At 39.6% G+C, this 13,062-nt stretch overlaps 1 protein-coding gene across 7 annotated transcripts in view; it reads left to right on the top strand.

The window, feature by feature from the left end:
* Positions 1-13,062, top strand: part of PTPRM (protein tyrosine phosphatase receptor type M) — a 778,989-nt gene that overhangs the window by 190,951 nt on the left and 574,976 nt on the right. The window lies entirely within an intron of this gene.

Below are 13,062 nucleotides of genomic sequence, written 5' to 3' on the forward strand. Positions count from 1 at the left end.
TTTTCTGTAGAAGTGCTCAGTAAATTTTCCAATGAGTGGAAGGCATTTGTTCCATCGAACACCAGCAAGAATTCTACTTCTTTTTTTTTTTTTTTCTTTTTCTACTTCTTATTTTGAAGGAAGAGTGGGAAGGTGGTGATGAGCCAATCAATATTAATCACATTGGAACTTGGTCATTTTAAAGGGTCACCACCCCTTTGCAGGTGGTGGCGTTGGACATCACTCTATGAGTTTAGATAGGCTGATTCATGTTACAAAGGGGTGCTGAGTGTGCCCTAGTCAGGATTCAAACTGCAAAACATTATTCTGATTTGGATTTTAGATAAAGTACTTTTTTTGGACTTTTTTGTAACCGTAAAATTCTTTGTTGATACACCCAAGTGTAGCACTAATTGCATTTCATCAATCATCTTGTAATGGTAGTTTTTATGATGCCCTGCATGTTCTTGCCCTCTCCTTCCCACATTTAACTCCTTATAACTTCGAAGAAGGGAATGCTGAGCTCCTTATTAGCATTGTGGCTTTGCTGGACTTCAAATGGTTCTAGCTTTTAGTTATTTCCCCTCAGCTGACATTCTCTTTTTCTGGCTCTCCTTTACTCTTGTATGTGTGTATGCTTTTGAATATGACTTGTGTTTGAATCAGTGGTACTGTAGTTGTTTTTACAGATTCCAGCTGTTGCTTTCATGCCTACCAGTGAATGGGGAAAGAGAAGAGGAGCATAACAGAGCTCCTGCTGCAGAGCTGTCCTTCCCCAAATAGGCTTCTCATCCCAAAAGGCCTTTGGGGTGTTGCCTGTTATCTTTTGAGGACCCAGCCTGTGTCCAGAAAGGCTGGGGATGGCTTGAGGCCATGATAGTGGGAAGGTGCTCAGATTTAGTCCTGGGGGAGTTCTCCGCAAGAGTGCACTCAGCCTTTTCTCATTATCTTGTGATTGTGGGGGATGTGTGGGTGGTTGGGTGTCAGGATGTCTGGAGGGAGCTGGGGAAAGACTAGCAGTCTGATTCCTCTTTCTTCCGACGACGTCAGTGGGCATGGGTCCAGATGAAATTTCTGAAAATTGGTAGTTGTTCCATCAGACTGAATTTTTGCCATAACACATAGAACTGCCAATAATGGTATTTTTTCCTCCCATTCATTAAACAAACTTTAGCCATTAAAAAAAAATTCCTTTGAGCCCTACTATATGCTAATCATGATGCTGATTACTGTGGGGCATGAAATGTTATAAGAAATGAAATCTTTCTCTCTAGGAAGTTATGTACTTGGGAAAGAGAGTTACAAAAATATAGTGAACAATCTAAGTCCGATATTATTAAGTGTTGTGTAGACCGGCAGTGTTATAAAAGCAACAGCCCCTATGGTAGTAAGGTTGTGGACTGGTGCTCAGCTGACCTATATGCCTACAGTGAGAAGTTAAATTCTCAATGCGATTTCATTATTTAGGAATAAGGAAATATCATCTTATAAAAACTTTTCATATAGTATCCTACAGTATGGATTTTAAAACAGAGTTTCCAGTGTATATAGACAATATAACCATGAATTGCTTTAAATACTATTTAGTTACAAAGGTTTTCTCCTCTTCCTCCTCCTTTTGCATTAATGTGTGTAACATGATTTATTTGTTACCAAAAACAAATTCCAAAGTTGGCCCTCCTCCACCAAAACAGAAACTAGTGTTATGGATTTGTCTGAGTAATTGGGTGGCAAAAGCAGATACAACCAAAGTTTTCTGAAGGCTAATTTCTTTAAACGTTTATTTCATATATTATTGGATTTTTTCTCACATGTATATTTGTATGTAATGCCTTAGACCTGTGATGCCTTAGACCAAGGATTGGCATATTGTGTCCTACAGGCGAAATCCAGCTGCCAGTTATTGGATGGCTCAAAAATTAAAAATACTTTTTATGTTTTTAAATGGTTGAAAAAAATCTAAATAGTAATATTTTGTGACACATGAAATTCAAATTTCAGCGTCCATAAACAAGATTTTACTGGCATGGAGCTTTGTATATTTTAGTAAATATCATCTGTGACTGGTTTCGAGAGACAGTGGCAGAGCTAAGAACTGACACCACAGACACTTGACAGTTCACTAAGCCCAGATCTTTACAGTCTGGTCCTTTATGGAAAAATTTTGCTGACCCTTGTCTTAGACCGTTTTGGCATCAATCTACAATTGTTGGTTTGGATTCAGTTATTGTTATTGCTTCTGTATTCATATAATTATTAATACCCAAGTATTATTTTGTATTTTCAGATGATATAGTTTCCAAACATTAGGCCATTAAAATCAGTAAGAAAAAAACTTGATGAATAGGGATTTTCTCTTTCTCATAAAGTTGTTTTCTATTAAAAAGTGCTGTGTCGGGACACCTGGGCGGCTCAGTGGTTGAGTGTCTGCTTTCAGCCCAGGGTGGATCTCAGGATCCAGGATCGAGTCCCGCATCGGGCTTTCTGCATGGCGCCTGCTTCTCCCTCTGCCTGTGTCTCTGCCTCTCTCTCTCTCTCTCTCTCTTTCTCTGTCTCTCATGAATAAATAAATAAATCTTTTTAAAAAATTAAAAAAATAAAAAGTGCTGTGATTTTCTTTATTGCTTAATAGCATCATCCTTGTTGGACTATAGTGATTCTAATAAGCAAATAATCCATCAAGATGAATTTTTAAAATTCTGACAGTGAAAGACTGATATTTTTACTCTAAATTTGCTCTGATTAAAATTTTACTTTTTCTGGGTCCTTTTTTTTGAGATGGATGCTTCAGTGTGTTTAAGGTTTGTTTCTCTGTATCTTCCTGTGTGAGGTTATTTTTAGCCATATTTAAAAAATTTAAATATGGTCTGGGCTATTAAATAAGCTGACTTGGTAACTACCCTAAGGCTGGAACACTGGCTGGAGAAATAAAGGTTTAGGGCAAATAAAGACCAAATACCATTTAAATGTTTGTATTTGAAGCTGACATTTATGTTACAGATTATACTTGTGCAGTTAGCTCTGAACTAGTTAGTTTGTTGGTGAAACTGTACCATACATGGTTCCTCTTTATTGGTAAGCATGTAGTTCATTGCCTATCAATTGATCTCCATCAGCAATGGAGAACTTTCTTAGACTTCTGCTTAAAGATTACTACTTTGGGTGCAAGAACCCTTGATTAAGTAACCAAATAATAACCCGGTACACTTTGTTAGCACTGTTGTATTCTGTCATTTTCTGTACTGCAGTACGTTGTCTAATTATCAGAGTATGAAGAAGTATTGATTGAAAAGTATTTTATCTTGTAAAAACACCTGCACAGTTTGACAGTAGTTGATATTTTTATATCTCATTTCATATCATTAAAGGATATTCTTTGTACCTTCATGTTCCAGTTCTGTAAAATGGATATTTAACCAATTCCATATCTGATGTACAAACAAATGAAGCTTTATCTTATACAAAAATTAAAACAATAAACCTCTTCATAATATTAAAAATGTGAAGGTAACATAACCATAGCCATTTGATAACTCATAATATTGACATTTATTTATACCTGACACTATCCCCTTAAGAAATTGTGCCCTAGCAAAGCTGTAATTATGTGAATTTGGTTCCCGGTGCTAGGAAAACTTAACATGTTTTCTGGGAAGCGTAGCATGTAAGCATGTATAGGATAAAGCTAGGGAAAGCTCCTGTAGCCTTCTACACTTAGTTTATATGTTGCAAACTGGGAATGGTGGTGTTTTTGATCTTCACAGACGCTATGACTAAGGATTGAATCATCTCTGTGGGTGCCGCTATGAAAGGCAGAGAGAGGGCAGTGCTGGATGGAAGGGCAGTCTGCACTTTGAGTGTGATGACCCAGAAAATAGAAAAAATGACTGCATCTATTTAGGCAGGGTCAGTTTCACATTTGGGAAAGATGATGGATTGACAGACAAAGGAATGAGAGTTTGGGTGCATTCATCAGGCATATTTTCCTCTTGCTGGGGAAGACTTGCCTGTTTATTCACACTTCAGGGCTTATGCAAGGTTTGGTGAGTGATGAAGAGAAAACAACTTTGGGGTTGAAAGGCATTTTTCCTCCTTAAATTTCTTTTTTTTTTAAAGATTTTATTTATTTATTCATGAGAGACACACACAGAGAAAGAGAGAGAGAGAGAGAGAGACAGAGACAGAGACAGAGACATAGGTAGAAGGGAAACAGGCTCCCTACAGAGATCCCAGTGTGGGACTCAATCCCAGGACCTTGGAGTCATGACCCAAGCCAAAGGCAGACGCTCAACTACTGAGCCACCCAGGCGTCCCTCCTCCTTAAATTTCAGTGTGTATCTAGTGAGTAGTATTTTTGGCACAGAATATTCAGACAGTTGCCTAATTATTTCATTCATTCTTTGAATCTGTCAACATTCGACAAATATTTACTTAACACCTGCAATATGCTAGGCATTGTTATTCATCACATCGGGATTCATCACTGAGGGAGCCAAGTAAGGACCCCTCCCTGGTGCACTTTTCATTCTCAGTCTGGTAAGATTGTTCTTGGATTGCCAAAAGATTCTATCCTTTAAGACCACATATTCCCTGACTTACGATTTTCTGGAATTGAATATTAAAAGGTAATACAAAATTTGGTTCATCAGACTCAGCATGCTATAGCATCAAATGTAGCTTTCTTGGATGCTTTGTTCCTTCAAAAAAATAAAAACAAAGGCAAAAAAAAAATCTATATTGCAGGCAAGTAGCAGCCTGGCACCCTCTGATCTCATTCTCCTTTATCAAACAAAGGAATTTTATACATGGAAATGACTCTGAGCAGTTAACAAAGTTTGCTTCTTTGCTGTGTGTCTTTGATCTTCCTGGGGTCCCTGGAAGACTGGAAGGCATTATCTCTATTTTATACCTTAGGAGACTGAAGTTCAGAGAAGTTAAACCTGCTCCAGGCTTACAGGTCAGAGAGCAGCTCCCAGTTTTGCTCTCCTGAGTACTGAGGTGTGCTCTTCCCGCATGAGGACATGCACCTAGGGAGGGGATAGTCTTCCTCCCAGGGGGGCAACTTTCTGCATCTTCTGAAAATGAACATGAAGGCTTATCCATTGTGGGGGCTGCGGGTCAGATGCTGACTCTGTCACTTTGCAGGCATTGACCTTGAGGAGATTCTTAAACTCTCAATTTCCCAGCCTCCTCTTCTGTAAACTATGAGTTAGTAATGCATGTTTGTGGGGGTGACAGCCGTGGGCCTGGCTGTCCATGCTGGAGCTGTGGTAGTAAACTTGTTCCCTCGCTGATTGCATCCTTGGGAGAGATGGACAGGAGCTAATAGGCAGAGACATGCACTGTGATGGTGAGATGTGCTAAGGGCTGTGGAGAAAAGCAACATCAGGAGAAGGGTCTAGTAAGTGATGGGAGCAGTAGACAGGATCAGCCTTTCTGCAGAGGTGACCTGGGGCAGAGACCAGGATCCCACCCAGCACAAGGAGAACGTGGAGGTTGAGTGATCTGGGCAGATGGAAGAGCAGGAGCCAAGCCTGGGGCAGAGGTGAGCTCTGACAGATGGAGTGGGGTGGTCCCGAAGGTTGTGTTTAGAACCTGCCTCCTAGGGTTGTTGACCAGGTGAGACAAGATAATCCACTTTGGGAACTCATACCTGGCCCAGCACAGTATGCAAGGAATGTCCTTCTTTTATTATTATGAAGTAATTTTTCAGGAACAAAATTGGTGTGAATTTCTCTCTTAGCTTACTTAATTTGGATTCTGAGTAAAGTTCATGCTAAGTTCCTATTTTCTCTTCTAAATGGTATCGACTAAGAAGCAATAGATAGAGACCTTCATATGATTTTTTAAAATTTTTATTTATTTATGATAGTCACACACACAGAGAGAGAGAGGCAGAGACACAGGCAGAGGGAGAAGCAGGCTCCATGCACCAGGAGCCCGACGTGGGATTCGATCCCAGGTCTCCAGGATCGCGCCCTGGGCCAAAGGCAGGCGCCAAACCACTGCGCCACCCAGGGATCCCCTTTCATATGATTTTTGAATAGATTAAAAAAGCAAGCTGAAAGAAGTCCATTAAAATATAGACAATGTTTATTTTAGGATGGGAGGATGGGGTAATTGCCTTATCATTTCTATGTCGCACATTTCCTTTATGATCAAGTATATCTTTGTAATCAAAAGTAACACTGAATTTTTTTTTTAGGGGACAGTCTTTAAGTTGGCATCTTTTGGGTTGATTCTGACTATTTCCAGTCATCTTACTGAGGGGAAAAAAAAGTTTCATTGTCCTTGGGAACCTCTTTCAGGTGTCCTATAGAAAAATACCTGCCTGCCAACTTGATGTAAAATAGTCATTGATAGACACTCTACACATCTCACTCAGATAGCCTTGGTGAGGCTTGGGATGGGTTTCCAGTTAGCTCTTAAACAGTGAATGATGAGACATAGTGAAAGAAATTGGATTGGAGTTGTCGTCTCTCAGTAGTTTCTAAATTATAAAATTGAGAAAAATAACTTTAGAATGTAATTTAAAAAACCCATTTCAGATCAGTGATCTGTGGGGAGTTCTTAATTAAACAGGATGGGGTGCTGAGTAGCCTCACTTCAGCATGGGTGTCAACAACATAAAATTTACCATCTTAACAATTTTTAAGAGTTCAGTGGCACTAAGTACATTCACGTTGTTGTGCAGTCCATCTCCAGAACTTTTTTCATTTTCCCAAACTGAAACTCTGTGCCTGTTAGATACTCCATCCTATCCTCTACCCTGGTCCTGGTAACCACCATTCTTTCTGTCTCTGTGAATTTGACCACTCTGGGTCCCTCATATATGTGGAATCATACAGTATTTGGCCTTTTGTATCTAGCTTTGTATCTGGTTCACCCCATCTCCTGCTGCCTGTGTCAAGCCAGTAACTTGACATAATGTTTTCAATGATTCCGTTTTTATGTGCAAAGCTTTTAAAGATCAGAGCGGTCTTGTTTTTGTTGTTGTTTGTTTTTTGAAAAGTGTCTTGGTGTTTAATAGTTGTTTCAAGAGGACCAACGGCCACTTGTAATATGTATGATCACATATTTCAATCATTCATAGTCAGTGTGCAACAAATATCCTCCTTTAAATTCATTCCAAATTCTTGTCTTGGCTGATTCAGAAACTGTAACAAAAGGTAAAAACAGTGGCTAGCTATTTTTTAAATATTTCCTAAAAAAGATACAAATGAGTCCATATATATATATAAAGATGTGTTTTTAAAATACGTTAATTTCTTTCTTGATTTCCTCCAAAATTATATGACATCATAAGAGTTATGTGAAGCCTAGTAATGGAATAAACAGACAAGGCCAATCATGAGAGATGTAAATCTCTCAATCTGAGTAGAAGAAGGGATTCAGGAAGGGTTCAGACCAGGCGATAGGGCCATTATGTTAGCCAGCCTGAGAAAATCACACTGAGGAGCTGGGCAGCTCTCACATACTGGGTGTTCTGTGTGCAGGGCCCCCTGGAAGTGGAAAAGAGGAGCCCACTTTGGCCTAAAAGTCAAAAGAAGGGTCAGTGGATTTTGATGTGGAACTCCGTGTTGGTTTTTAGAGTGCAGATTCCTCACTGGGCCTGCAGTGGGGGGGTAGGGATGGGGCTGATTTGAAAAGTTTCTCTAGAGACCAGAGAGCCTGAAGCCTGAGGGAGACATTCTGCTTGGGTCTGGGGCTGCCAAGCAGCAGGATCTTTGGATCTTGGGTAGGCTACTGATACACTAGCGTGCATGGCTGCTAAAAGGTTAAAGTTGCCCTTGCACAGCACAGAGGGGGCCTTGGAAATTCTGTGTGGCCTGAAGGCTCTGGTTCACCCCGTCTCCTGCTGCCTGTGTCCTCACAGATGCAGGTCCTACCCTGAGTGCCTCTCAGACTTTCCATGGTCCAAGGAATACAACAGATGAATAAATTTAAATAGGAAATACTTAAGCCTGGGTTATTCTTTTTACCTGAAGACCAGGAAGAAATGGAAGTCCTCTTTTAGAGCTCCAGCTGTGTGTGAAGCCCTGGGGATATATGTTCTGGGCACTGAGATAAAGCCACAAATTGTGCCCCATCTTCCAGGGGATGTAGAAGTGGTGTGGCCAGTGCTGTGGTGGGGCCAGGCTGCTGCCCAGGCAGAGACTGGTGGGTGAGGGCAAGCAGAAGGCCTCCAGGAGGAGGTGCTCCCAGGAGGGGCCATGAGAGCCTGAGTAATGAGGCCAGAGCAGGGGCTGAAGGAACATCCTGTCACCAGACAGTGAGTGGAGGTTGGGGAACTAATGCACTCACAGTACTGCTCAGGAAGTTGCAGAGTATCAGGGGGCTACCAACATCATAGCCTGGAGGAAAAACTACTTTTAAAGGCTGTACTGAGCTGGTGAAGAAGCAAAGGAAGGAGGCCATTTGTTGATTTCTGGCAAAGGATCAAAAAAAGAAATCATTTGACTGTATATACATAGAAGAAAATTCCAAATTTCTCCTTGGAGGTATCAGGAAAACATGCAATTAGAAAATTTGGTTATTGAATAAAGCATATGAATATGTAGGAGAATGCCCTTGTTCTTGGGAGATCGGTGCTGAAGTGTTTAGGGGTGACTGGATGTCTGTGTAGAAAATAAAGTATGTGTATGTGCGTGTGTTTAGAGAGTGTGCAAATGCGGTAAGATGTTACAATCGTTAAGTCTGGATCAAGTGTATTAGTATTTACTATACTGCCTTTTTTAAACTGTTCTGTAGTTTTGAAACCAAGCAAAATACACTGTGTATGTGGGGAAACACAGGGCACTGGAGTGAGGTACACCAGCTTGGTGCTGTGCCAAAGCAGTTCTTGTACACTGGTGCATTTTAGGCAAAATGTCATCCTGTCACATCGCATTGAAAACATTTAGATTTAAACTTGAAAAACCTAACTTGACCCATATCTTCCTTTTCTGAGCATATCAGGTTGATTCCTTGGTCTCTGTTGGAGAGGTCTCATGGATCCGATGCTCTGATTGAGAGTGACAAACTTCAGAGATGTCATTTTAGGACTCCCTAAAATAGGGCACAGGCTTTACACTGGGGTATCATGCCTCGTTGCATGTACCAAGTATAAAGATCCTTATCCTATTGGTAGGTATTTTGGTGGCTAGCTGCACTTTGTAAGAAGATGCGTAAGGAATTATTAAATTTTATTTTTGGATATATGCCTGTATTCATTTGTATCCTGTCCATGATATGGGACTGAATACAGAAAAAAAATCATACATGCATTTCTTGGCAAACCCCATGAAATTATTGTGCAGATCATTATTTTAAATAAGTGGCCTTTAATGCATGGTTGGCTGATACTTTATTCTAGGAGATTGTGATAAATTATATCTTAAAGTGATATTTAAAAGCTTAATGGTAGAAAGAGAAATAAATATGGCTATTTAATTCATTGTCAGCTGGACAATCGTGATGCCTCTCTCTGGTGGGCGGACAAATCCAGACCACTGATAATGTAGCAGTGTCTGAATTGGATACGTGGGGTGACATGTGACTGGAGTGGCATTCTTACAGGATGTCATTGGAAACGTGTTTTTCAAAGGGCCCATCCTTATTTGTATGCTTTAGGTTGTCTGATACGGGGTTGTTTCTTAATTTTATATTCCCTAGTTCCTTTTAGGGAACTTGAAAGAGACATCTTTTCTATTTACTCTTTACCCATAGAAAATGTACAAAATATTGAAATCCTTAGCATCAGACTTGGAGACATAGACTGGGTTTGATTCAATGCATTTTAAAGCAGATATACATCAGTGAGGTTTCTGGTAGTCATCCTGGAAAATTACGAAATATCCCTTACAGTTATTCCTTTTCATGCTCTTTTCTCTTTCCATCTCTGTTGACTGTGATACTCATCCCGTTAAACACACATCTGGTGAAAAATGGTGTCACCTCCTCAATTGTACTTTATAAGCACAACATGCCTTAGTTCCTCCTGATGGTCCTGGCTCACTGTGGAGTGACAGGCTGCAATTTGCCAGCAGGTCAGTGACCCAGCCGATGACAAGTGACCTTTCTAACACTGCAATCAATGCTTGTTATTTGGAAAACAAAATGATACAGTTTGTATTTTTCAGCAGATGGGTCATTGGGTCAGCCCACCATTGACATGTGAATTTGTTACTTGGGCTGGGTGAGTCAGTTCAGACAGGAATGTTAATTTATTTGAATTGATTTGGGTCTTGCTCTTATGAAAAGGTGTTGGACATTTGTTAGTGGCACAAATTATTATAAATAATTGGTTTTATACGTCAGTCAAATGAAGCCTTTTAGAAAGCCTTTTTAACATAATAGTGCTATATACACTCGTTTAGGCAAGTGTACCATAATATGTTTTGTTGAGATTTGATGTTTCTCAATTATTTTGAAAGAAAATCTTAAATATGTGAACTTGAATGTGTCATATTTAAATATTTTTTCCCTGTGTGCTTCCTGAAATGTGCTTCATGGGGTCCCCTGAGTACATGGTCATGAGGGTGAATAATTTTAGGAAAAGATGCCAGGAAGACATCAGCTGCCTGAAGAGATAGTCCTTGTGGTAGGTAGTAGTGTTGTTGAATAACTGCTTTCAGCTTTCACCTTCTAGAAACATGAGAGGATTGTGTGTTTCTGTCCCTTTGATTTAGATGTGGCTACACCCGATTTGGCTGGTGAAATGTGAGTAGAAGTGACATGTGTCACTTTCAGGCAGAGCTTCTACAGCCAGTTTGAGATTCCCCATATTCTCTTCCCTTTTTTCCTGCCATGCTAATTGTGGAAGCTTTGGGATGCTTTTAGCCTGGGTGCCTGAGGGAGGAAATGTAAGAATGACTTCTTCCCCTTCCCCCCAAACTTAATCTGTTGACTACAGGGGGCAGCACCTGGGGGACATAGAGAATTTATGCCACTGAGATTTTGCAGTTCTGTGTTGAGTGATTCTCAAACTTTGGTTTTAGGATCCCTTTGCACTCTTAAAAAAATTTTTTTTTTGAGATATTTAAAGAGCTTTTTGTTCATGTGGGTAATACCTGTTTATATTTTCTGGATTAGAAATTAAAACTGAGAAATTTTGAAAGCAGTGCATAAACACACATTTCATTAGCCATCAGGGCACCAATGTATATCTGTTAGTAAATGAGATTGAAATGGGAATAATAAAGTTAAATAATGTCATATAATTATCATGAAAACTGTTTTGACCTTGTGGATTCCTGGGTCTTGGGGATTCCAGGGTCCCTGGAAGACACTTTGTGAACCGCTGACCTAGACTATCTTAAGTGAAATGCCTACGCTGGCAATTCACAATTAAAGGCTCAGACAGCTCTGGGGGGTGGAGGGGAGAAAGGAAGACAAAAAGATTCTGGAAATACTGCCAAAAGGGTATCTGAATGTCATAACTCACTTTTTCTTTTTGAATAAAGACAATATAAATACTTCATTCCCATTATTATCTTAGTGTAAATCTAATATAAATATTATATATTTAAAAATACATAAAGTATATTTGTTATTTTTAATTTATTAAATAAAAATATTAAACATAACATATAAATTTAAAAATAAATATTTTATTAAAATAAAATAATCTCCCCAAATTACATCGTACAAAATCACATAACTGAATTTTACAAATTCTACGAAGGTCAGGTTTATTAAATGTCATGCTCTAGAAAACTATAAAAGTGGAATTAATACTCATATATTTGAAACTGGTTGGAGGCTTTCTGGACAGCAAAGGGTTGGATAAGTGAATTATTTAAACTTGTATGTAGGGAAGGTGTATAAATTCATCGGTAGTGCTACTTGCTGAGATTTTTAACTGCAGAATTATCATATACATTGTTATGATAAAATAAGTTCAACTCCTTTTATTATGAAATGTGCAGTGACAAAGTGATATAAAGATGGCTGAACATGATGCAGGGAGACATGGAAATTGTGCTTGATAGAAGCTACATATGATCTGATAACAAACCCTGTAGGTGAACCTACCAGTCATGTATTTCCCCTACACCGGTAGCCACATTATGTAAGATAACACATAATAAATCCAAAGATAGGAGTTCTAACAGCATTTGCTAATGTTTAAAAGGCATGATAGATAAGCATTTTCTTTTTTAAAGATCTCATTCATTTATTCGTGAGAGAGACACACACACACACACCCACACACCCAGAAAGGCAGGCGGAGACACAGGCAGAGGGAGAAGCAGGGAGCCCAATGTGGGACTCGATCTAGGGTCTCCAGGATCACACCCAGGGCTGAAGGTGGCGCTAAACCGCTGAGCCACCCGGGCTGCCGGCCAAATCACTTTCTAATTTGGGTAATTCCTTGAGTCCCCCAGCAGATGGAGACATTTAATTCTTTGCTCTTTTATTGGGTGGGCTGCTTTTTGCCCCAGGTGACGACACTATGCTTCTCTAGTTAAATTGCAGGGTCAGGTTTTGCAGATGAGCTAATGAATATGCCCTGTGCACTTCTTCCTCCTCTCCTTTGGCTAGGTTAAGAGTTCTTATTTATTCTTGTGTTTCATAAGGTCTTTATCATTAGTGACCTTCCCCGGTGGATAAGAACAATTATTTTCTTTAGTGACAGGTTCTCTGCAAAGAACAGAGAGCCCCTGGAGCTCCAGGGGGGGCAGATTTAAATCCTATGTGATTCTTTCCCTTCACAGCCTGCCCGTGTTTTGATTCAGAGTAAAATCCCAGAGGTCAGATCTTTTTTCAGCCAGCAAGGTTAACTTTGGTCCCAGATTTTCTGAAGTCAGCCTAGGGAGTAGAGAGAGAGGCTATCCTCATTTGCCTCTTTACATAGTCAACTCACCCAAAGAGAGGAATTTAGAAACAGTCTTGGTTTCAAGGGATCTTCCGATTCAAGTTAATAGTTCCTTTCTTTCTAGATTAGCTTATACCATTAGGTTCAGGTAGATCAAGGAAGAGATCTCTAAGACTTCATCTTTGACAAATTCAGCAAAACCTTTCAAAAATATTAATTATTGTGAAGTCCTTTTAGAGTCACCATTTGTTGCATTTCCTGCCTTTCTTGCTATTTCTACTACT

The sequence above is a fragment of the Canis lupus genome, chromosome 7 (genome assembly GCF_011100685.1).
Source record: "Canis lupus familiaris isolate Mischka breed German Shepherd chromosome 7, alternate assembly UU_Cfam_GSD_1.0, whole genome shotgun sequence".
In the NCBI taxonomy this organism is placed as follows: Eukaryota; Metazoa; Chordata; class Mammalia; order Carnivora; family Canidae; genus Canis; species Canis lupus.